General features: G+C 40.7%; 1 long non-coding RNA gene across 5 annotated transcripts in view; it reads left to right on the forward strand.

The window, feature by feature from the left end:
- The first annotated feature begins 21,625 nt into the window (after positions 1 to 21,625).
- LOC113586164 (uncharacterized) overlaps positions 21,626 to 23,789 on the forward strand; it is an 8,703-nt gene continuing 6,539 nt past the window's right edge. The window contains exons 1-2 of one of the 5 annotated variants that reach the window (XR_014124584.1): positions 21,626 to 21,786; positions 21,998 to 22,177. This is a non-coding gene — a long non-coding RNA (uncharacterized LOC113586164). Of the gene's footprint in view, positions 21,868 to 21,997; positions 22,178 to 23,789 lie in introns of all 5 variants that reach the window. The other 4 variants (XR_014124583.1, XR_014124581.1, XR_004775838.2 and 1 more) reach the window with 4 other exon arrangements.

A 23,789-nucleotide genomic window follows, 5' to 3' on the forward strand; every position in this document is an offset into this window, starting at 1 on the left:
CTTGCTCCCATGATCGCGTGTTCAGAGCCAAACGCTGTATAATGTCACACAGTATTACCCGTGGTCGGTTTCTACTACCCAAAGCTACGCGCCATAAGTAATTTTGCCACCCATTGCCCAGCCTCTGTCTTCTCACGGTTTTATTTGTTTATTTCACTCTGTATTGTTCCAACTCACTTCCCCTTTCCCCCTTGACCCTCTTATCTTTTCCCTCTTTTAAAAACTTCCTTTGCATTCTGACCTCTTCCATCAGCAACATAGCATCTCATATTGCCCCATGTGTTGTTTCCTTCCGTTAACCGATAATAGTATAGAGTATAGAGCATGAAATGTCACTGCAAATGCGAATGTGCAACAAGTCACGTGAGCTTTTGCTAATGGCAGCAAAACGTCCATTGCACCGGAGTCTATCGAAATCAGAACCTGGTGTGCTATGCCATTACGGATGTAAAGTTTTCTTTGCATGATAGTTTAGATCTCCAAAAAACAAGTCCAACGCTGCCTGAGTAGTCAGCTCCTGGTGGATATTAAATGACTGCTGTGTGGGGTGGAAGTAACTTGTGTTTTGGCTTGCTACTCCAGCATACTAAATTTTAGATGAAACAATGAGTGTGAAGTTAAAGAATGCAACATCTGCAATAATTCAAGTTTACGGCATTTAGCTGACGCTTTTATCCAAAGCAACTTACAATTATGACTAAGAACAACTTGAGGGTTAAGGGTTTTGCTCAGGGGCCCAACAGTGGCAACTTGGCAGTGGTGGGGTCTGAACCAGCAAACTTCCGATTACAAGTCAAGTTCCTTAATCACTGAGCCACCACTGCCCGGTTTATTTAAGTCTACATTAGAAATCCAACAGAAATCACGGCCCTGAAATGACAAGAGCTGAAATTATTTGTAAGTCTCCTAAATGGTTAATAATAGGGCCTCCAAATTTAGATATTACAAGACAAGCATGAATGGATCTCACACTGAATTCTCACTTCAGTGACTGGCAGTACAACACATTGTGACAAATCTATTTTTACTCAGTATTGTGCTAAATAAATCTGATATTCTGAAATCACAGTTCTGACAGTTGAAATGAACCAATTCAAAAAAATGTATTTAAACAATCATATGACTTCTGACTTTCTCCTAGGATATAGCTTTCATTCTAAAACTTTATTCAACATTTCAAACTATGAGTAATATCGTTTTAAAACCCTGTATACAAAATGGTGGTCCTCTTATGAACCGTTGCTGCGGTCAGGCAACACCTACACAATCCAGAAAGAGACACAGTGGGCCACACCACAGCCCTCGAGCGGCCTCAGCCTGCAGCCGCAAGGTGCTTGTTCACGTGAACACAGACGCCTGTTAGCTTCTGCACCCTGGCAGGCAGAAGTGCTGCTAGCTGGGTTTAACTGGTTTAACTCGTTTACAGCTATTACAGAGCTTTAAGCTTCATCAGCTCACGACTATCCTTCTCAACCATTCTCTTTGTTTTGTTCATTGATTATTCATACATTTTAATTGCAAGCCTAAATTTTAATTGGGTTCAACCCCAATTTCTTAACAACTATCCAAAATCTATTACTCAGCTTCTAAACATAATTCCAAACCTCAATGCAAGACTGCATTCCAATTCAATATCTTTATCTTAGGAAGTCGGTTGTGTCACTTTAACTATCCTGTTCCACTCATGGTAGAACCAACGCAAGGCAGGGTTATTGACATTGCACATTTCATACACGACGTAATTAACATAAAAGAAAGATGATGATGATGATTTCCTCTTTGTGAGTACGTAACCGTATGCGTTTCCCTAGGTGTTAAAGCTGAGAAGTCTGCCTTTAATCAGGACTGTGTTCCTCAAGAGGCTTGTACTGTTGCCCTTACGGCTTCTATAAGACTATTGATTAATTACACCTGAGCAGAACTCTCCCTGCGACAATCACACCTCGTATCCCCTCCAGAATCTGCTCTGCTGCTTATATAAGTCATGTCTTCCTCTTTTTATCCTTCTTTGGTCTCCTCCATTACACTGAGTGGATGAAAGCTCTCATTTATGATATCCCCTCAGCCTGTGTAACTCTTTCGGAAAAAAAGATTTATAGTTCTTGTGGGAGCACTTCTCGGCCCTCTAATCTCTCTTTTCTTTATTGCATTTGACTCGGTCATTTCTCCTTGGGACAAAGTTCCAAAATGAAGTTTAGCTTAAACATTGCCTCACTAGCAGGCACTTGGGCTAGCAATTTCCATTATCTCCATATTTACATATAAAAAAGAACAATAAGCACTCTGAGTCAACAAAAACATGTTTATACAGATACTATAACAATGTTTTTATTCTGGATTCTTAAAAACATTTAAAAAATGAAAATAATGAAAAACAATGCAAATTTTGTCTTAATCTATTGTCTTAAGATGAGAACATAGTTCTAATTCTAATAGTTGGGGGGGGGGGATACACACACACACTAAATTTACTGAATTTAGCAGGGGGCACTTGAGCTGCTGAAAAGGCAAGGATTCTCTTTTCTTGGACTAATTCATGAGAGATGGGAAATGTTGTTTGCTCTACGGTCCATATCATGTATAAAGCCAAAATAACTTGGTGCAGGTAGAATGACTGCTATTAACATTGTGATTGCAAAGGAGATAGTAACATGGTAAACTTCCAGAGCCTTGCAAAAGTATTCAACCCCCTTAAGTCATCAAGAATGTAAATGGCTCACAGTTGGCCTCTATTTGTCAATCATTAAGACAAGTCCCCCTTTTTTAAATAAAAGACCCCTTAATTTTAAATACCAATGGTCATAATGTAAATCTAAAGGAGAATTGTGATAATACAGACCAGTGAGCACGGTAAGGAAATTGGAAATAAAGCTGCAGACATACACAATATAGGAAAAGGCCACATATTAATATCCAAGTGTTTGAATCTCCCAGTGAGCACTGTTGGATCAGTTAGGAGGAAACGGAAGCAGCATCAGACCACCCAGGGACTGCCTAGATAAGGCCCTCACTCAAAATTCGGCATCAGAGCAAGAAGGGAGCTTGTGAGGGAATCCACACTGAGGCCAACAATCACTTTAAAAGAGCTGCAGAGTTCATTAACTGAGTCTAGATTGAAGGTGCTCCAGTCAACTATATCAAGAGCTCTGGATGCTGCTGCCCTGTATGTGAGGGAAAAGAAACCACATCAAAGCACATCTGAAGTTTGCCAGAAAGCATCAGAGTGACCCAGCTAAAATGTGGGATAAGGTTTTGTGGTCAAATGAGAAAAAAATGGTCAAAATGTGATGTGTGGTGCAAACAAAACACAACCCATATCCAGAGCCAGAGCCCCAGCTGAAATGCTGTTGGCCCCAGCAGTGCTCCTATTCTGTCACTTAAGAGCACATCATTGTCTGAGCTTTTAAAGCATCATAAATGTCACATTCATTTGATTTCACTGAGAAATCTATTTTCCAATTTAATGTTGGACCTAAAGCCCAGTGTCAAATAGGGGCCCAAGCCCTCCTCGGAATTTGGTAACAATGTGGTGATGTCACCAAATATGCACAATTTGCAGACCTGTGATGTGAAAGTACTCAGGGGTGCTTGGTTTTAAAGTGTGTATGTGGAACAGACTCCTAGTTCTGAAAAAGAACACAGGGCTAAAGGGCCGTCTAATTCTACCATTGGGGGGAGGGTGATGCACACTTTTTGCTAATTTCCAGATCGTCCAATTGGAATGCAGACCTTGCTTGTGGAATAACCCGAACATGTGATGATATAAATGTAAGAGAAATTATTTTGATTTTGATAAAGAACTGGATTGAAATCACTGCTATATTGGTTGCCCAGTAATTAAGAAGTGTGAAGGATTGTTACTGAATTAAAAAAATATATATTTGACACTATATCACTCGTCCAATCCCCTTATTTTATAAAATTACCTTATCCAACTGACACAAAATACAAGGTCGTCCAATTATTTAAGCAGTGGGATTTATTTTGTTGATTTATTTTGCTTTGTTCCAAAAGAGAAGAGAGCTGCTTTTGCCAAGTTCTTCTCACTGCGGAACAAAAAATCCAGTGGGTGAAGTCGGAACACATCCAACACCTCCCACATTCGTGTTTCATTGGTCTAAAAATATCATGTTTCTATTTTTGTATTATCAAATGCACGTAAGAGCCATAGTGTTAGCGGTGGTAATAATCTGAAGGGGTTGAATACCTACACAAACAGCATTTTTCACTTTTTAATTTTGGTTAAAAAGGATCTGACAAATAATGAATTTTAAATTGGAAACTTAATTGGATCATAAATCTTGGCAAAAAAAATACTGGTTGGAACAATCTGAGAAATGTATAATCAAGAGAACTTTGACAAACTTGAGGGGGGTTGAAGGCCCTTGCAAAGCTCTGTATATGCCATTGTTCTTTGCTAATCCATATAATTGCCTTGCATTGGCATACAAATGAAGAGGTTCACTATTCAAATATACCCCTCAGTTACACCCTATATAACACACATGGCTTGTCAGAAATGGCTCTGTGCTTTGTCAGCATGGTTTTCATAAGGTTGTCATCACGTCTTTAAACATTTCGTTTCTTTGGTTGTTTCCATTTTGCCTTGATCAGAGAACTTGTTATAACAACAATGATGATAAATGAGAATTATATAGCGCTTTTCAAGAACCCAGTGACGCTTACAATTACAGATATACAATACAGATGACATCGGAAAACATAATAGACATAAAACCAGGATAGCAGCACTGAGTAAGACGTGGAAAGTCAGGGCTAGATTAAGCTTGAGGAAGGTCATAGGCTAGGGGGGAAGAGGTGTGCTTTAAAGTTGAACGTAAATAGAGAGAGATATAGATTGATAGATGTACGAGGAGAGAGGGTTCCAAAGGCGTGGAGCACGTCGGCCTCCGAAGATGTGAACGTTGGATGTAGGAACAGTGAGGAATGAGTTCTGTTCCTAGTCTTCCAAATGTGTTATGTAGTAAGCCTATAAATGTACATTTCTAAGCACAATCACCTATTAAAAATCCCACCAATTAGTAAGTTTTGGACTAGCTTTGAGAAGACTGGACAGGTTTTTTTTTTTTTTGTTAGACCACATGCCCTTGATTAACAGTAACATCTGTACTGTACTACAGGGTGTAAATACCTGTTAGAAATATAAATGAATATTAAAAAACCTCAAATAAATGATATTGACACTCTGGCATGATTTGTGGTTTTAGATGCATCTAGTGGCTCTTGTATTGAACCCTACCTGTCTGTGTGTCTCGCTTTGGCTGTGCCGTGGAGAGTGGCACGCGATGGTTTAAGAGTCAGTGTGTCACAGCATGCCTGGATTGCTAAAGATCAGCCTGGGTGGTCATGAGATTGAGCTGCTTTGGGAAAGTAGTTTACGTGTGTTACCGCCCCACAATGAAAAGAGAGTGCCAAAATTCATAAGATGACTAGGAACGATATAAAAGGCTGTCATGCTTAATCGGACCAAGACTTTGAGTTGTGCATGAGTTGTTTAGATAGTTATTTTGGTTGCCAAAGTCAATCAGAATTCGCATGCTATGTTCAAGCCACACCCAGTACTTGAGCATCAAGTAAGGATCAAAAAATGAGAATCCGGCTCTTTGTGACATGTAGCACTGACCAGTAAAGGTTTCTGGGATGTGGTAGCCAGTACTGAAATGTCAAGATGTTCCTAAAGTACATTTTTGAAACTGGACAAATTATATATATAGCAAATTATATATTTTTATCTTAAAATACAAATATATATTTATATTTACAGCATTAAGCAGACGTTCTTATCCTGAGTGACTCATATGTTCATCATGTTCTGAAAACTAATTGCCAGTCCAGGTTGTGTATTTGCTAAGGAAATGCTTGTAATAAAACTACGAACCTATACAATACGTTTCTAGTAACAAGAAGCATAATAAGAATACAAGGCATTGTAAGCACTGGCCACTACTGGACTGCTTGACCCAAAGCGCTGTGGTGTGTCAGATTGGCTGTCCTGTTCCAGTCAGTCCGATCTGCATTGTTAACACACACTCTGCTTCAGAAGAATGTGCACAAAGGCTGTAGAGAATACGTGCTTACATGCATATTCAGTCAACAGTGGACCACTTTTAAGGAAGGGGTTTCTCTCTCTCTCTCTCTCTCTCTCTCTCTCTCTCTCTCTCTGTGCCTGTCTCTCGTTCTCTGTAGCACACGTGATGAAATAATTAAATACTCATGCTCACATTTGGAGAAGACTGAACTTGTTTTTGACCAGTAAAAATAGTGGCGCTATTGTTAAATTTAGCTTCATACAGTAGCTCACTGCAAGCCTAATCTCACCCTTTGCACTTTCTTCAATTAACAAGTCCTTCAGCAACAAATGACATCTGTATTTTTCTTGCTCATTCAGAGGATTAAAATATATCCCCAGTTTCAAATCAACAATTACTGTCATTATGATGTAATTCTCCCTTGCACACAACACTCATTTTTATTCTACTATCTTGGTACCAAACATCTTTAATTAATTGTCTCTAGAGCTCATAACTTGTTGCATTTACAATATCTGCATCATATTGTTTTTTTTATTATTATTGCATCTGTTGTCTTGCACAAGGCTTCATTAATGTGCCTGCTTTAATTAATATGAAGATCCACAGTGACATTATAACGGCTCTTAATTTAAATGACCATGCTTGTGCATGAGTCCTCATGCTGCGCTCTCTGTAGGCTCAAAGCAATCCTGGTCTCCTGTGTCTTTCATTAGCTATGCATTGCAACCATTTGCGTCTTCGGTTTCTTTTAATCACTCTAAATGTCTTTATAAAACATTAGTGTATTCCTTTGTTTTTGTTTTTTTTTATATATTTTTATTTACCTTGTTTATATTTATTTAATGGGCAATACAAAGACATCTTGCCTTGCAACAACACAATGAAAGAAGGGTATAGAAAGAGTGGGGCCCTGAGAAAAGAAATAACATTACATAAATGAGAAAACTAACACACACACACACACACACACACACACACACATACAACAAACTCTTCTTTGGCCTTTTGCACTTTATGTTGATTAAACACAAGAGTCAACAGATTGTTTAAAATTAGTTTGAATTGATTTGTGTCAGTCTGATATTATTTTCAAGCGCACTAGTGATCTATGAGCTGGCAGTCTTTGAATTTTCCTTAGTTCCTTAATGTGGAGTCTCCGCTTTTCTGTCATTGATTCTTTATGCCGTTGGATGCGTAATGACTGTTGTTTTATTGAATGAAATAAATCATATTTTATTGTAAAGGTCAATATACTGAGATATGAATATTAGCTCAAAGGGCAGAATACCTGAGTTGAGCTAGTGGGATATTAGTATGTCATGAATATAGCTCACTTTCCTTGTTTTTACAGTAGGCAGCAATGTATAATACATAAATATATTAAGTTAGTTTTTTTAATATAATACCATAGTTCTTATTATATACTGGTGACTTTATTATGAACACCTTGTACATGTACAGTTTTAGGTCTGTAGTCTAGTTTTTGTACACTTTTAGGTCTATAGCCTATCTGTCTGCCATTCCCAAAGCATTGTCCTTTAGTGCTTTCTCAGTGATCAGTGTCTGTCACGTGCTGACGGCAGCATGATTTTGGGTGGTAGATCACTCTCAACCTAGCAGTGACACCACAATGTTCATGTTAACGCTACCATGGCAGTGTTAATGCTGCGTTGTGTGTGTCTGCAACCCACATTAAATCTGGCCAAAACTGATGCACTGTGCATGATAAAATGGGGGGGGGGGGGGGGGGGGGCTGTAACTGAACACTTATAAAAGGCATACGAGAGAGCAGTGCCTGTTTGAGTGTAAAGGTATGTGTTTTTAATAAAGTAGATTATTAATAAAAAATAATTAAAAAAAAGCACAGATTATCAAGTATAACTACAGATGATATTCCATATTTATGGAGCATATGTGTTTGCTCAGTGTATACCAGTTACTCAGTGATAAGCAGTTATCTTTGGCAACAAGGACACAGTAATGTGTGGATTCACTCTTATTACACAAAGAGAACTGAAGAAATGAAGACGGCCATTAACATTTATACCTACCTTCAGCTCAAGGCAAAAAGCAGATGGTTCCATACATACACCCAATCACACAGCAAGCTTCACTCCAAGGGGAGGAAACTTCTAGATGAACTCAAACATGAACTTGAATGCAACTAAACAGTTCTGTACAGTTTCTTCATTTTTTAAATTATTCTTTCTTTTTTTTTTCCCCCAAGTAGTTTTTACAAGGGAAGTTCTCTCTCTTCCTCTCTTTCTGTCTATGCCTTCAAATCGAGTTATGGAGCAGAAAAGCTGGTTAAAATGCAAAGCAATGGTCTAACCTCCTGTCAGTCCCAAATGAGGCTAGAGAGTGTGGTGACCGGAGTTTGACACCCTGAGCTGTCTGTCTGAGCATAACATTGATTGGCTAGGGAATGGGATATGGGACGCTAGCGTAGTAGGAGTGATCAGAGAGGGAGAGGCTGGGCGAGGAGGGGGGAGCCAGAGATATAGAAGGGTAATCCGAGTCCTCGGCGGAATTGGTGACGAGCTCATGACAAACGACTCTGGTCTCGTAGGGGATAATTAAAATCACGAAGTAAGACCGAAGCCGTTGCCATGACAAAGCCAGCGCTAGAGAGACGATGGGGTTCTTTAGATAAAAAAAAACAAAGACTTGTGTGAGACTTTGATAACAGTACATTTTGGAAAGAGCTGACCCAGAAAGGCCTTCACACTTTGATAGCAGTGGTAAGAAAGAAAAAAGGGGAGGGAGACTCTCTCTCTCTCTCTCTCTCTCTCTCTCTCTCTCTCTCTCTCCCCCTCTTCCTGTCTCTCACTTTTCCCCTCTTTGATTCTCTCTTTTCCAAACTCACACAAACATGCACACAGTGCATTGCTCAGCTGCCTTTAATAGAATGTCTAATAAGGCACCCTTCTGCTTCTATTATTAGAATAGACAATCCCAAAACAACCACACACACACAAACACACAGCGGGGTATTGAGAGACTGAACATTCCAATATTCTTAGTTTTTCTGGCCTATCTGTAGCAGATACCAATGTTGAGGGTTAAACAGAGGTCAAACTAGTCCCTGGTCAGCTACACTACATTCAAAAATAACTATTCAGAATGTTGTGTCACAAGGGGTGTATTGACCAAAGCAATTCTTTGGACAGGCTGAGGCTAGATCAAGGATTCAGGGTGATGAGTAGAACATAATCCTGTTCTATTACTTCAAAATTAAGCCTTTACAGTGAAGTGCTCCATCCTTCACATATGCCAGAACTGGATTCTCTCACACAGGTTAAGCCTAGTCCTGGGCTAAATATGGCCAATAAAGAGCTGTTGCATCTTTTAAGTGTAATCTAAACTTAGGAACCCTTTTTTAAAATTTTTTTTTTTATAGCATGCATATATGTTCTAAATACTGTTCTAGAAGATATAAGACAGATGTTCAGTGCTCACAATAGTTTTAATCCCTGTGAAACAAAGCATCACCCTTGTTTCCAAATTAATTAACTCCTTTGACCTCTTTATATCAGCAGTCAGAGCATGGGCCTGCAGTGATGGAAACATATGGGACTGTGTAACTGCTGTAGAAAGAAGCTGGAGACGGGAGCAACTGCAGTGACATACTGAATCTGCACGTGACGGGATGATGTGATGGTTTCCGTCACTACGTTACTCTGCACCACTGAATTAATTCCATACTTTGTCAAATTCTACAGTAAATTCCACACACTGCAGAGCTACAGTTAAAACATTTCATCTTGGTATTAAGCATCACAAGCCTCAAACATGTAGACACCCTCTACCATTCATTTTATATTCTCTCCACACATAAAGAGTGGCAGTCAGTTCACCTCTTTGTGCAGTGTTTTCCCTGCGTGCACTGATGACACTGGAACACTGCCATTGCTAATGCCCACTATTCGGATGTCTTGGCTGCTTGTGTATCTGATGGAGAAATAATTACCTCCTACTTAATTCCCCTTTATGGATTTCTCTGCCCTTGGCAGGTCTGATCAAGATTCCCGAACATCTGGAGCATCTTGAGTTGAGGCTTTTTAAGGTAAATTTAAGGTAAGCTCCTAAAAGTGTCATCCTAATCCTAATATCACATTTTCAGCCAAACTAGTGGACAGAGTGGCTGCTTCTTAACCTCGTGACTACAAAAGTGCCTTGAAATGAACAAACTGGACTGTGCAACAGTGCAAATGACATTAACGATCGCCACTTTCTACTTTTGCAGTGGCATTTCTGATGCCATTCTAAAATCCTATCCCTGATATGTCCATTGGTATAGGTAAATTCTCCTATGCAGGGTGCTCCTCAAGTGTCAGCTCCTGGTCCATTTCTTTTAATCATATATGCTCACATGCAGCAGACCTCATACAATGCAAAAAAAAAACCCAAGTTCACTTATATTTATAAACACAGAATGCACAAAACACACAAGGCAACATTTAAAAACAGTGGAATGAGCCAGATTTTGTAGTACAGCATTACTGTATCTTGACATGCTCTCTGCCAGTCTTTCACATTACAGCTGGGTGCATTTACGCTACACCTGATGCACACATTCAAGCAGTTGGAAGTGATTAGGCTGAAGATTGGGCTGGCCAAATCAGGGTCTTTATCTGGTGGTCCTCCAGCCATGCCGTGACTGACCTTAGCGGTCTGACATGACGCATCCCCTGCTGGGAAAACACTCCTTGGGGTTGGGGAGCATATTGTCAGAGCAGATGAAAGCAAGTTTTTCATTTCTTTCCAGGATAACGCTGTGTGTGCCTTGGTTCAGGCGTCCTACGCAAAGACAAATCGGCCCTGGCTGAAACACCCCCAGATCATCAGTGATCTTCTAATAAACTTCACAGTGGGAGTGAGAGACTGTGGCTTTTAGACCTCTCCAGGTTTTGGTCTAACCGTCAGATGACCACTTGTTGAGCAAAGATGAACACGGGACTCATCATAGAAGATGACCTTACTCCAGTCCTCTATTGTCCAGTCGTTATGGTCATTTGCAAACCTCAGCCTGGCTCTTCTTTGCTTCTCATTGGTTAAGGGCTTTGTCTTCAGCCCTGCCCACAGACGTCTGTTTCAAAACGTCTTGACCGTACACTTCAGCCCAGCTCTGATTGCCTTTTTTTTTTTTTTAGGTCACTGGATGTCATCCTGTGGTTGTTGAGTGACATTCGATTGAGTTGGCGGTCATCCCGGTCAGTGAAGACTCATTTTCACCCCCTCTGCCAGGCTGTGGCTTTGTTGTCTCCAGTGTCTGCTGCTTAACTTTGTTCTTGCCTTTGAAAGAATGGAAGCTCATTGTATCCCTCAGCCAGAAAAGCAATAGTGCTGTTTTTGCCATCTTGCTGATCCTGTGATGACCACAGCAGTGGTTTTTATACTTTTCCTTCTTAAATAAGTTTTGGTTCAGGTGACCACCTAATCAGTACTTCATTTAGTACAATGAGGTGACTGTGTGTTGGAATTCAGTAGACCAATAGACACTGGAATGGACTGGCAATCATACATGACGCTGATTTAGGAAAAATTTGGAGTGGTTGCTTTGTGTGTACATTATATATATATATATATATATATATATATATATATATATATATATGTGTGTGTGTGTGTGTGTGTGTGTGTGTGTGTGTGTGTGTGTGTGTACAATATATAAAGGATATGACTCAAGACTTTGCTGTCTAGTTCTTAAGAACTTTGTATTGACATTGATGGTGTCATGGTGCCATTGTTCATCAGTGTTCGCAGTCTTAGGAGTTTTTAATCCTCCCCTTGAGCCACATATTAGGTAATATGCTAAAGTGAAAAGTTTTCTTCAGCTCCAGCACTCCTGTCTTCAATACTTACTTAGTTTGCAAAGTGCTAAAACACTGGTTCCTGCTTTCATAACCTCACGTATAGACTTTTGCACTTCCCTCCAGCATCCCCATTGGCATCTCTGGTAAAATGCTAACTAGACTTCAGCTTATTCAAAATTCATTTGATAGGTTCCTCATACTCAAAACGCATTACACTCACACTTCATTAGTTACAGTCCCTGCCTGTCTCATCCAAAGTTAAGTACTTCTGAAACTTCTGCCTGAATGTAAAATCACTACACAGTGTGACCCTTTCTCAACTCACTGCACTTACGCATCTATACATCCCAGCTCACACATTCAGGTTCCCTGCTATTGGTGTACAGGTAATCCCTAGGATTTAACTGGTCTCTTGGGGGGCAGGTCTTTCAGTATTGTGGCCACTAAATTTTGGATTGCCATCACATGGTATCATCATTGTTGTTTTTTTGTCTTTGTTTTAAGACCCAATTGAAAACATAACATTTATCTCTAATGTCACCTCTCTTCCTCCTAATTTGCATCTTATGTCATATTAGAAATGTTATATCTCACAATACGTTATGTGATGTTCAGTACATGGATTTAAGACAATGACAATGAAAATAACCCATTAACTACATTAACAAGTACAGGCGACGGTGCATTAAAATAGCAGGATTTTATTCTGTCCGCTGGATGGAAAACTAATTAATGCCAAGGCACGCAATGACTCAGGAAGCCAATAGTGACATTTACGTGATGTAATTTACAAGAGGCAGTTTGTGAAATCTATAGACAGGATCACGCAGAGAGGCATAACAGAGCATGTTTTGTTTGAAGTGCAGTGTGAGGCAACAGAGCCCCATTTGAATACAATAATACGAACGCATGCATTGAGTGCATTAGTCCTCCTTTAGCCATCAAATATTCACCCTGCAGAGGATGCAGAGTTAAAACCAAAGAAGTGTTTACGTTACTGAAGAAAAAAAAGCCATTTTATTTATATATATATATATATATATATAGTAATTCAACATGATTGAAAATTCAGCAGTGTCTATGAGGTTACAGTTCATATATATTTATATAGCCACTTTATTAGAAACACCTTGTAGTTGTGCAGTCTGAAGCCCATCTATTGTCTACCATTTGTATTAGATGTCTTTTATTAGTTGTCAGTTGGACTGCTGTTGTCTGGGAATTTTTGGGTGGTGGACCATTCTCAGTGCAGCTATAGGGCACAGTGATGCATGCAAACCCCCCCAGCAACACTGTTCTGTATGGTAAACTTGTACCGCACTTTCCACCATGCCACAACTATGCTAATGCTAATGATGTGGTGAAAATGGTCTGCCAGCCAAATTATATATAATAACTACATTAAATGGGTCTTTAAAATGATTCTTGGTTTAACACTAATTGGGGCCTGAATGATAAACAGTGCACATGATCTAGGCAGCACACGATCCTTCTTTAATTAGGACCACGGAGTAAGACTGTCTCAGGGAATGTGTGTTTGAAATATTTTAAAGCATTATATTCACAATAATGAGGTCACATAAAAACAAAAGCAAGTACAAAAATGTTCACGTTATAATAATAGTCGGTGGATTTAAAGAAAGTAAAGGATTTAAAGGCAAAATAAGAGTCATCTACTTAAAACTTTAAAGAAAGTAGACAAGGCAAAATAAGAGTCATCTACTTACAGCTTATTTCTGCCTGCGAACCCAACATGCATTCAGGACTATTATGGCTCTACTCTTTTGCCCTGTCCAAAGAACTCCCACTGGGACTGATCAGAGTTGGGTGAGGCCTACACACTTTCCAGATGTAGCCATGAAATTCTCCCCACTGTCCTCTCTTTCCCTTAACTCTCTCACACGGCACAGTCGTTGCTGAGACATGAGCTGAATTCATTCATTGCGCTGTGGCAGGAAGACGTTCAATCCCCCACTCGCAGTCTGCCAGCACTTTTCAAAGGGCTGAACTCGAGTTGACCGCGGCCCCAGACAGCTAGCTGTCGGGTCCAAAGGGACCTCTAGGCTCCCGGCATGCTTTTTAACCGGGGACCCCTACACCCTTGCCTGGCAGGGTGCTACTTCTCCTACCGCTTCTGAGGCCAGCACCAAGCAGAAGCAGCAGCATGAAAAAATCATCACAAGGCCCGGGTTTCTGGCCCTGCATCTCATCCACCCAGGCTCCCAGTATACAGTGACCCATTGACCTCTGCTCAGCTCTGAATGCACAGTCTGATGGGGCAAAGGGGTTGTGGAGAGCAAGGACAATTTTGACAAGGTGTATGAGTAGGGCTGGCTTGTTGCCTGTATGGCTTGTTATTCGTCTTCAGAGTGGTTTCATGATTTTTTAATGATCTTTGGATGTGTTGACCTAGAGTCAGTTAATACTAAGAGTTACACAGCTAATGAGGGAAGACCCATGAGAAGGAGGCTGTGGCAGACAGGGCCGGACCACCAGGGGGCACTCTTCCACTCATTGCCCTGCTGCAAGGGAGTGTGGATGTCCTTTCCCTGAACCCTGATGAAAAGCCATATTAGGACGTCAGTGCCTCAGTGAGTGAAGTTATTTCCCTTTTGTGCAGCTGAGCACATCAGTATGATCTGAGGAGCACGTATTGCCTGCTCAAAGCAATGTTAGTAATAAATGAGAGCACAGAATTGCTTAAAAAGCCAGGATCGGCATATTTCTTGTATTTTCGTCTTGCATGTCTGCTCATTAGAAATAACTTTTGCCAGCAAGTCTTGCAAAACTTTTCAAGGTAATGAAGACACATAATACCATCATATTTGACTCAAGACATGCTATTTGTTACCATGGTTTTCTAAACAAAAGCTGATAATTAAAACATTGTCATTATGATGACAGTCTATCCTTTGATAATTTTGTACTTTTGTACTATAAAGTATCTATAGATATAAAGGCACCAGTTAGTGGTATTGTTAATGAAACATATAATATATTCCATAGGCAAAGTGCAGTCTAATAAAGTTGTTTTTAAAAAGTTGATGTGAGATTAAATGCTATAGTCTTGACAATTAATAGAGATCCAGAATTCAAACTGGAAGAAAAAAAGTATTTGAATGCAATTCATCAGGAAAGTTTGCTATGTGACATAACGTCGCATCAAGAAGACATGAAATGCCGCATGAAAAAGTGCCTCATGTACCATGTCCCCGCACCTCACCCCAACAGTGGCCCTCCCAACTGCAAATTCGTAGGACTCTGTCTGAAAAGGTGTGCAAATGTATGGTTGGAAGTAGAGCAAGTGGTCAGACTACTTCTTATAACATATGAAATGCATTGAGACTTATTAAAATGACTGTGAATTCTTTTATGCTATGAGGCGTCAGATGCAAAGCAGGATACATCTCTAGTTAAATATGCAGGGATTTTACTTTATAGATTGCTGCTCAGAAACTGTTCATTTATTCATTTATTTATTCATGTGTATTTTTCTTTTCTTTCTGAGAAGCAAGGTCACTTCCAATGTAAAAAAAAAATATCACAATGAAGGCACCTAAGAATGGTGCTGCTTGAAGAAAAAAGGTTTGGGTGGATAAAAAGGATTGGGGTAGAGCCTTTTAAAGCTCAGGAACCATGGCATTGAGTGACATGGCCGCCCTTCAGCAGAACTGGTGTTTGGTACAGTAAGCCATCTGCTGCCAGAGGACCTGAGGGTGTGAAGAAGCATTATAAGAATATGGAGACACTCAGAAAGAAATGCAGGGGCAAGACTGTGAAAGTCTGACACTAATGTAGTGTAGCTGATACTAAATATGGGAAGAGACCAGAAACCAGTGTGATGCCTGCAGATTGCCTGGTGTGTTGGCACTCTAACAGCCGAGTTTGAATGGAGAGTTTGAATGTATTGGAGTTTGTTCAGAGAGTTAGCTGCTATAAAAGCGCATTACATTAATCAATATGAGATTGATGAAGGAATGAATAAATGTTAAATTATTGGTCATATTTAGGAAAGGGACTAAAGGCAGATTTAATCAGAGACTTAACTTGAGGCTCAAATGGGACTGCAGAGTTGATAAAAGCAACAAGATTCTAAGCAGTCTGCACAGATTGTTAGACCATTAACGTCAACAGAGAAACTGGCCAGACTGGATAGTTGGAATTTGGGGCCTACTAGTGGTCTTTCTGTTTTGTGTTTAAAGAGGGAAAATGATGGAAGATTCATCACGGACAGTGGTGCTGCCATCAGCACTTAGATACAACAGAACGTCATCTGCATAACAATGAAAGCCGAGACCATTATTATGGATAATTTGTCCAAAAGGTAGTATATATGTGATAAAGAGAAGGAGTCTGACAACTAATTCTTGGGACACACCCTTGGTGACAGAGCTGGTGGATGATTAATGTCTCCCTAAAGTGATAGACTATGTTGTGTCTGTGAACCATAAAATATTCTACATTTTTACCCCATTGTTTTCTTGAATCCTGCAAAAGGTTTCAAAACAGAATACTTTAAAGCCAGCAATTCATTCTTTTGAGTTACATACAGATGTTAAGACAGAGTTTGAGGTTATGAGTTTATAAAACATTTTTTTGAACAACTATTTGCACATATTCATTAAAGCAGTAATCAAAAAGGTACTTTACAAAGTGTGTTTAATTGTTAAACGCATAATACATCTATTAAATCAAATCATGAATCTTAGTATTGAACCAACCAAATATCTTTTGGGGCAATGATTAAAGCTGGTTACAATAGCAAATGCCCTTGTATAGACTAAAACTAAACAAAACTTCTTGAAAAGAACATTATAAATGGGGAGCATTTGAGTATGATATCTGTAGAGAGAGTAAGAGAGTAGTAAGAGAGTCACTTTCCATAGCATGTTGTCCTGTGGTTGGACTGTGGTAAAGCGCAGTGCAGTGATGTATTGCCCAGCTAGTCTCCTGGCTGTTCTTGCCTGTCCTTTGTCCATGGTGTGGGCAGAACTGGGATGGCGGGTTCACCCTTGCAGTGAAAGACACAGTCCAGACTCACTGATTGGATAAATATTCCCAAACATTTGTAGAGAAGAGGAGGTGTTGTGAGGTTGAGGTTTTACTCAAAAATACACAACCCTTTTCTTTCTCTTGCATGTAAGGTCTAAATTATTGATGCTTTTTATTTTTTTGTTTGTGACGCACTTTAATTTCTACCTCCCTGTCTCACGCTCTCTCTCTCTCTCTCTCCCTCTCTCTTTCTCTCTTTCTCTCTCATGGTTTAAGATATGACGTACTAAGACGTACAGAAACTCATGGACAAGATATAGATGTTGCTCCAACCTAGCAACGAGGTGCTGATTGGTTAAGGTGTTGGTAGTCTGAAGCATACCATTGGTGGATTGGTCTGGTGTGAGACAGAGAGCTGTCAGGCAGGCAAATGGAGCAATTGAGAGATGTGACGTGGGTCAAACAACCTGTAAAACTTGGTCATGAGAGCAGAGGTGCTAAATGCAAGCAAGAACAGAAGGTATGAATGAACTATTTGTGAAATGTGTGTATCTGTATACACATTTATTTGTGCATACACATATATGACCTAATAAAAATAGTGCATCTGTATCTGTTGCCTGTGAAGTAAAAAACAGAATGCGTTGAAATCTCTAATTTCCAACTTGTCCCTCTACTCTCACTCCTTTGCTCTTGCTGTTATCCAGTATCTCCCCTTCTCTCTGTTTTACTCGGTACCCAACTGCAATGCTCTACACGATTGTCTGTGTCCTAAAGCACCCTCTCCTGCTAATATTTTCAGCATAAATACATAAGTAACAGGTTGAGAATGGTAAGCAGGGGTATGCGGAAAAGGTTGCCCCCAGCTTTGGCTTTCCAACCCTAGAGAAGTGATAAAAGGCAGCTGTAACTGGACCTATTGGTGTACTATATAGCAGAGCAGAGGGAAAACTAATCCATTGGCCTGGATTTGAGTGGATCTTGCCTGGGAACATCCCCAGTCCTGTTCGCCTAATCCTTACTAAACACAGAGCTCACTTACTCTGATAGGACACCTGCTGCTCGCCTCACAGCCAATGGCGTGCAGGCAAAATTATGGAGTACTTGCTGTCTCTGGCTCACCCTTTTTCTCTTTCACACAGACAATCTCTCCCTTTCTCTCTCTCTCTCTCTCTCTCTCTCTCTCTCTCTCTCTCTCTTTCTCACTCTCACTCTCTCTCTCTCTCTCTCTCTCTCTCTCTCTCTCTCTTTCTCACTCTCACTCTCTCTCTCTCTCTCTCTCTCTCTCTCTCTCTTTCTCTCTCTCTCTCTCTCTCTCTCTCTCTCTCTTTCTCACTCTCACTCTCACTCTCTCTCTTTCTCACTCTCTCTCTCTCTCTCTCTCTCTCTCTCTCTCTCTCTCTCACACACGCGCGCGCACGCACACACACACGCAGAACAAGGTAGGATGTTTTTTCTGCTTGGCAGCAGTTTCAGTGTATTGCACAACCTAAAGGTTGAGAGAGAGAAGAAAAGGGAGGCAGTGGCTGTGGTGGGTGGTTGGCAAACGTCAGCAATGGATCACCAGGAGGAGCTACATTTCCAATAAGAAAAACGCAGTATTATTATCAGCTTGAATACACAGAGTGTAAGTTATTTGACACCTTTTTAAAGGTATCATTGAGCATTGTGGAAACAAAACAAAAACTGTAATGTTGTTCTTGAACTGGCCAAGGAGTCCTTAAGATGCAATGTTTACAGTTTAGGGCCATCACCAGCTCATTTTGGGTTTGCCTTTGGGTTTGCTCCAGTCTGATCTGGGTAGACTGATTGCACCCTTGAAACCCTTAGAATTTGTTTAATATACTTACTGTTCATAATAAAAATGAGTCACAGCAGTTTTATAATATATTACTGGGTTTGGGATTATAATGAATGGGCCTATGCAATAACTGAAGTTTAGAAGAAAGACTGCATTAAACCTAGCTAACTCATTTTCTACTCAGCCGTACTGTTCTATACAGTAAGTGTTCACATAGACTACACTGCACCTGTATGGCCTGTATTACATGCTAGTCCACTCTCCATCTGTTCAGCTCACCTGTTTCAACTTGAAATTGGATATTGATGAGTCAGAAGAGAAATTCTTCATTGGCTACCAGTGCCATCTTTGTTTCCTTTCCAGAAATCCTCCAGTTCAAGAAGCCATGCAAGGCCAGCTATAACCATCCCTGCCCTTCCAGCATCTACATCCCAACCCTTCCAACTGTTTTGCCAACCCCTCCCATTTTCATCCCAACGACTTCCCTTTTCATTCCAACCTCTCCACTCTTCATCCCATCCCAGTTGTCTCTTTATCCTTCCCCATCTCATCTTCATCCCATGTCTTTCTATCATCCAAATCCTTCCTTTTATCATCCCTTTCTCCTGTTCATTCTAATCTTATCATACTTCATCCCAAACCCCTCCCTCCCACTGTAGTGGTGGCTCAGTGGTTAAGATGCTTGACTTGTAATTGGAAGGTTGCTGGTTCAAGCCCCACACTGCTACTGCTGGGCCCCTGAGCAAGGCCCGTAACCCTCAAGTTGTACTCAATCATAATTGTAAGTTTCTTTGGATAAAAGCGTCAGCTAAATGCCACAAATGTAAATGTTCACCCAATTTTCCTTCCTGTTTTGTTTTTTTTCCCCTGCTACATTAGTTTCAGCCTTGTCTCATATACTTCTCACTACCTTGAACTTCATGGCGTCATCACTCCTCAGGCGTACCCTCTAGCCTGCCTCCCAGACAACAGCCATCTCTTCAACCCACTTCTGCTCCATTCTGGCCTGCACTGCCAAGACTCCGAGTGCAGTTATCTTGTCTTTGGCTCGTCTCCAGCTCTCACAGTTCTCAGTGCTTTTTTCTGACAGTGCTGCAACCGTCTATCTGCCACTGACATTGGCTTTTCTCTTCGGGCCATACAGAATATGTAGAGCAGATTTAGAACATTTCCTTTCACCTATCATGCTAGCTCCATCTACTGTGCTGTACTGCTCTATCTTTCACCAATAGCTCCCACCCATTTAGTCATACCAATTCTCCTGATACCGGCAATATGGCCGCCTTGCGCAGGCTAACATTCTTTGTGCGTTTACATCCCCCCTCTTCATCCTGTGGAACTGGATGTTCCGTGGTTCACCTCTGCCCAGTCTGTTGAAGCCACTCTCTTACCCCTTACGTCTGTCAACTCCTTAGTAATGTGGAAGTAATAACCTTTCATTGTGACGACCATTCTTTGTGGGGGCATGAACACACAAAAGATTCTCATAACTTAGCAGCTATTCACATCAGTTGTCAGGATTACCATTAGGATCAGTATAGCAACCTCTGCAAGAACTCTTGGACCACTTATTGTTGACCTTTTTGCATTGATGTTTATCTCAATCAGACCATAGTTATATACAGATTCTCCTTCAGCAGAAACTCATCAGCAGCTGTTATTAACAGCATCTGGAGTTTCCTTTGGATCTTCTAACGTGAAGCAGATACAACACAGCACTCCAGTCTGACGCCAAAGCTTTTATGCTCTGATGTTTTTGCACTCACTCCTCAAACCACAGTCAATTTGACTCAGGATATAGGTCTCCTCTTTTAAAACTGAGTCATGCAATTATTGAAGCTTGAAAGAAAGACCACACCTGAAGCATTCTCCTTCCCAGATAATATCCCTGCTCACCACTGCTGCTCTCGCTAAAGAGTTGTCTCACCCTGTCATATTACTGCATCCTTTCTGTTCTCCAAGGAAGCTGACAAAGTGGGAAGCAGCTTTCTAGCACAAAATAGAAGCTTCCCAGTTTTGTATTCGCCACTGATCTGAAGCTTGTTAAACCTTAAGTAAATGTGTGGTCCAGCTGCACTCTTTTAATGTAATCTAATGCAGTGTCAAAACATGTAATGTAATATAGCATTTTGTTTTCCATTGTTAAAAACATGTCCAGATATTATGACCATTTATTTTTCCTAGTTCTAGTAATTGTCTACATCCTTTTTTTTTTTTTTTTTTGCACTTATTTAATTGCTTGCCATCCACATGTGTGGATGGGAGTGTTTAGCTTGGGTAAACAAATGCTTCGGACAGTTCTTCAGCAGACATGACTCGTGGTACAGAATAGACTCTCTGCGTAGGTGACCTGGTTTGGTTCCCACAGTGATGCTTACCACCTCAGTGAAGGGGCTGGAGTGAGTGACAGTACTAATCCTATCCATGTGTGCTTGCTTAACCACACACTGCCTTCATGACACTCAGGGCTGTTGTCAAGGGGTCGAAGCCAGGTGTCCCATGCTAGAGGGTGAACTCTTTGATGACAGAGAGTCTCTCTGAAGAGGCATTCAAACTGCCAAAACCCAAATAGAAAAGACTAAAACATAATTTAATGTGACACTTCTGAGTTTTGGTTTTCTGGGTCTTGTGACCTTAGCAGGCACTGGTGGCTTGGACACAAATATACGAACAATGAACACACAGCCCACAATATGAAAACATATATGTATGAGTCAAGCACATTTCACAGGAATAGACAAAGGTGTTTATTACACGTTTCAATAACAAGAGCTCTCCACACTGAATTAAAACTCTCCATCGGGTGAATTCTTGTATATGAATCTCAGCTGGGATGAACAGGGCTTCTGCCTGCATGAAGCCAGCTGGAGCTGAATGAGAGGTGAACAGGCTGGCAGATGAATGAGAAGGCGGGGGGGGGGGGGTTGAGTAGGAAACTTGGAAGCACATGGAGGGGAAAATAGTTTGTGCCTCTCCAGGAGTCTGGGTCTGCTTCTCTCACGCCAGTGGAAAATAGAAGTGGAGACATTTTCAGGCGATTAATGATCAGAGGTCTGCACCGTGCGTGTGTGCGCGCGCGCGTGCACGTGCATGCGTAAGTGAGTTTGAGTGCATGTGAATGCGTGTAAGTCCATGTGCTGTACATTTAATTTCTGATTGCCATTTTCTTGAATTGATATATATGTTTATATGTAACTTCTGCATGGTACGTATGTGAGCCTATGCTTTCAAATTTACTAAATGGCTATTTCTTTACACTATGATTAAGTTCATCCACATGTTTACTTAGAAGAGTATTGTCTGGGTCTGACCAGTATGTGTGTGCGTCTTGGCAGGACAGTCATTGCCTGAGGAGATCACATTACACTACTGTAAACATCTCTCTGACATGGATGTGTACTGTAATTCAGCCGACGCTGTTTATTCTCTTCGCACACCACATGAATCAGGACACTTCCAACTAAACCACTTCCCAAGATACAGTGACTTCTGTTACCAGCTACTCTCCACTAAAAGTAGGTAAGCTATACTATAGCTATTGTAAAAAAGTAAATTCTTACCAAAAAACTGCTGTCACTTAGTAGTTGCTTTAATAGCTTAACTAACAGATTCATTGTTTCAATGCTTTAAAATATCAACAACTTTCATATAAGCCATCATCTCACAGTCTTCCATATGGTCCAGTTGCATGGAAGATGGAAGCTTGCCTGCCCTCTGAAAGGTATCGGTTAGTTTCACCTACAGAATGAAAGGCTTTGATCAAACTACTGTCCCACATGGTGAAATGTGTAGCTTTACATTAGGACATGGATATACTAAAAAGACTAAAGTCAAAATAAATTAATCTGTTGCAGGAATAAACCAACCTGCATCATTTTACCCAGACCCAAAATCCCCGAAAGGGTTTTGAATTTCAGAAACTGCTGCCAGACTCTATACCTACTGTACAAATAAGTACATGTACTGACACTGGAGCAGTATAAATTAAATGGTGGAAACATAGCAGTCCAAATAAAATGTATTTAACCATCACAACTCTCGCATTCTGTGGAGTGCACCATGCTCGTGCTGATTGCTCACATCCAGTTTCATTGTGATGTCACAAGAGAAAAATCAAAACATCAGTGTGTTCAAGTTGTGTTTATTTACATTTTAATTTCTCAAAATGTTCAACAAGGGATTGTTCATTCTTTCCTTGGATAGAAATGAGATTTTTCTCTCAGGGTTTACTGTTGTTTTTTTTTGTCTGCTTTGTCCTGTTCACAAGACCCAGACACACCCACATCACAAAACAACACTGGAATCCTTTAGAGTGACTAAGTGAACATACCCTTTAAAATGACAGTTACTCCTTTCAGCAATGCACTCATATGGAGACATGTAGATACCCACACAAACAGAGGCCACTGTGGGCCGGACTGAGAGGGGTATTGTGTTGGTATCAGGTGTTGGTGTGACCCAGGAGTGTCATAAGAGCAGGAGTGCTTGGCAGACTGAGTGTGTGGGGTCAGCTGAACTGCTGAATGGGTTCTGGCTGCAGGCAGTACAGCCACTCTCTACTCCTGTATGAGACCTTTCAGGCTGCTGTGCCTCTCTCCCAGGCTGCTGGCCTCAGGGACAAAGTGGGCTGATCCAAAGATGTGGAGCTAGTGACACATTCAGCAGTGTCAGACAGAAAAGCTTTTTGTCTCTGTGTCTCGTTCTCTCTCTCTGTGTCTCTCTATCCCCTATGCTTTCCATTTTGATAGCCCTGGTAATCGAAGATATAATAATAGTCATTGAATCCTAGCTTTTAACCCTTAATCCTCAGGGAACAGAAGCATTATAGTGGGCTCGGGGTGTGTGGATGTGTTCAGTGTGTGTGCTACTTTTTGTGTGAGTGCACAGCTATAATTAGTGAGTGAAGGGAGTGGCACTATTACTGGCCAGGGGTGAGGTACACAATTAGAAATGGAGCTGAACAAGTTAGAAGGAGCTTGCTGAGAACCAAACATAGTCACATGCATTCACTTTCTGTTGCATGTTCTGTAGTATATAAACATGTCGAGGAAGCAGGTTTTTACATTATGCGAATATATCCAGTCAGTGCAGTTCAGCGATTCTCATGTAGTTCAATCCCCCACTCTC

This window comes from Electrophorus electricus, chromosome 7, assembly GCF_041902795.1.
Source record: "Electrophorus electricus isolate QZ-2024a chromosome 7, ASM4190279v1, whole genome shotgun sequence".
In the NCBI taxonomy this organism is placed as follows: Eukaryota; Metazoa; Chordata; class Actinopteri; order Gymnotiformes; family Gymnotidae; genus Electrophorus; species Electrophorus electricus.